We start from the raw sequence: 2,814 nt of genomic DNA on the forward strand, positions 1-2,814 counted from the left end.
CGCCAGGATGGTCTCGATCTCCTGACCTCGTGATCCGCCCGTCTCGGCCTCCCAAAGTGCTGGGATTACAGGCTTGAGCCACCGCGCCCGGCCTGAGGTCAGGAGTTTGAGACCAGCCTGGCCAACATGGTGAAACCCCGTCTCTACTTAAAAAGAAAAAAAAAAAAAAGCCAGGCTGGCGGCGGGCACCTGTAATCCCAGCTACTCAGGAGGCTGAGGCAGGAGAATCACTTGAACCCCGGAGGCGGAGGTTGCAGTGAGCTGAGATCGCGCCACTGCACTACAACCTGGGTGACAGCGCGAGACTCTGTCTCAAAACAAAACAAAACAGAAACATTAAAAAGAGAGGAAGGCAGGAAGCCGCAGATAAAAAGCCCAAGAACTGAAAATACAGCGCGGAAGTTTGGAGTTCCAGCGCTTCGGCGGGGCTGACGCGGCCACACGGCGGCGCCCTTGCTCTCCCCGGAAGTCGGAGAAGGGTCACCCCCCACCCCAAACACACACACACACACACACACACACACAGACGGGAAGGCCCGCCAGGCAGGGGTGTCCCCTCCTGGTCCGGCTCGTGTCGCTTCCCTTTGCTTACTAAGGGGAACGTGAGCGTCCACTGTGTGCAAGGATGTGGGCTGAGACTCAGGTGCACAGAGATGCTGCGAGGCCGTGTTCCTTTGACCCATGTCCCAGAAGGGAAAACTGAGGCTCGCAGGGGCTGTGCGACTCTCCTGACGTCATGCAGAAACTCCAGGACACAGCCTGGACTCGAGCCCAGAGCCTTGGAGCCTGCCTTCACAAACCACCCTGGGTGCGGCCAGACCCACAGCAGGAAGATGCGCAGCCGCGCTTGCTGGGGGCCCCGGACCTCAGGTTACCCTTCTCGGCAAGGCCAGGGAGGACACCTGAGGCCCTGTGCCCTTTCTCCCACCTGGAGGAGGGGCCAGCCAGGTGCTATCGTAGAAAAAGAGACTGATGGGCCGGGCGCAGTGGCTCACGCCTGTCATCCCAGCACTTTGGGAGGCCGAGGCGGGTGGATCACGAGGTCAGGAGATCGAGACCATCCTGGCTAACATGGTGAAAGCCCGTCTCTACTAAAAATACAAAAAATTAGCCGGGTGCGGTGGCGGGCGCCTGTAGTCCCAGCTACTCGGGAGGCTGAGGCAGGAGAATCGCTTGAACCAGCAGGTGGAGTTTGCAGTGAGCCGAGATTGCGCCAAAGCACTCCAGCCTGAGCCACAGAGACTCTGACTCAAAAAAAAAAGAAAGAGAGAAAGAGACTGATGGTCTGAGACGTGGGGTCCACTGGGAAAAGGAGGGATGGAATTGAAAATCGTGCTTGGGTGTTTTTCGGGGCTATGAAGCACTCACCTAGGAATCACCCTGACACGCAAGCATTTATTGAGTACTTACTGTGTGCACAGCCCTGGGCCGGGCACGGTTAGCACATCTAAGCCCCAGCCCTGCTCTTAGGAATTTGGTAAATACTGCACTGCATGGAATGGGGTCCGTTCAGCCATCTGGAGACCACCACGAAGGTGTGAATTGCACGGGTTTGTTTTTGTTTTTTGAGATGGAGTCTCGCGGTGTCCCCCAGGCTGGAGAGCAATGGCACCACCTCGGCTCACTGCAACCTCTGCCTGCTGGTTCAAGCCATTTTCCTGCCTCAGCCTTCCAAGTGGCTGGGATTACAAGGGCCCACCACCACGCCTGGGTAATTTTTCTATTTGTAGTAGAGACGGGGTATCACCACGTTGGCCACGCTGATCTTGAATGCCTGACTTCAGGTGATCCACCCGCCTCGGCCTCCCAAAGTGCTGGGATGACAGGCATGAGCCACCATACCCGGCCTCATGTGTATTTCTAAATTTTTTTTTGTAGACACAAGGACCTCACTGTTGTCCAGGCTGGTCTGGAACCCCTGGGCTCAAGTAATCTTCCCACCTCAGCCTCCTGAGTAGCTGGGACTACAGGTGAAAGCCACCGTGCCCAGTTAATTTTCGTATTTAACGTAGAGACGAGGTCTTGTTATGCTGCCCAGGCTGGTCTAAAACTGAGCTCAAGCCATTCTCCTGCCTTGGCCTCCCAAAGTGCTGGGATCACAGGTGGGAGCCAGGGCCCGGCCTTCGCATGTAACTTTTGACTGTTGCCCAGGCTGGAGTGCAGTGACGGGACCTCGGCTCACTGCAACCTCCGCCTCTCGGGTTCAAGTATTCTCCTGCCTCAGCCTCTCGAGTGGCTGGGATTACAGGTGCCCACCACCACTCACGGCTAATTTTTATAGTTTTGTAGAGACAGGGTTTCACCATATTGGCCAGGATGGTCTCGATCTCCTGACCTCAGGTGATCCAACCGCCTCGGCCTCCCAAAGTTCTGGGACTGCAGGCATGAAGCACCTTGCCTGGCCTGCACGTAATTTTTAAAGCCCTACGACATTTAAATAGCGGGGGGGACCTGGAAACATAACTGTTGGTAACTCAGTCAGATTCATTCATTCAGTAGCTATCTCCTGAGTGAAATGACGCCAGGGAACCAGTTCATGGTGATTCAGTTTGGGGCGGGGCAGCAGAGGTGAGCACACTTGGCAAACACTAACCCCTAGTTAAACAGGAATTTCAAATAACAATGAAAGCTTTTTTTTTTTTGAGACAGTTTCACTCTTTCACCCCAGGCTCGGGTGTAGTGACGCCATCTCGGCTCACTGAAACTTCAACCTCCTGGGCTCAAGTGATCCTCCTGCCTCAGCCTCCTGAGTAGCTGGGACCACAGGCATGAGCCACCACGCCCAGCTAATTTTTTTTTTTTTTTTTTTTTTTG

This window comes from Rhinopithecus bieti, unplaced genomic scaffold (genome assembly GCF_001698545.2).
Source record: "Rhinopithecus bieti isolate Rb0 unplaced genomic scaffold, ASM169854v2 scaffold_15283, whole genome shotgun sequence".
Classification (NCBI taxonomy): Eukaryota; Metazoa; Chordata; class Mammalia; order Primates; family Cercopithecidae; genus Rhinopithecus; species Rhinopithecus bieti.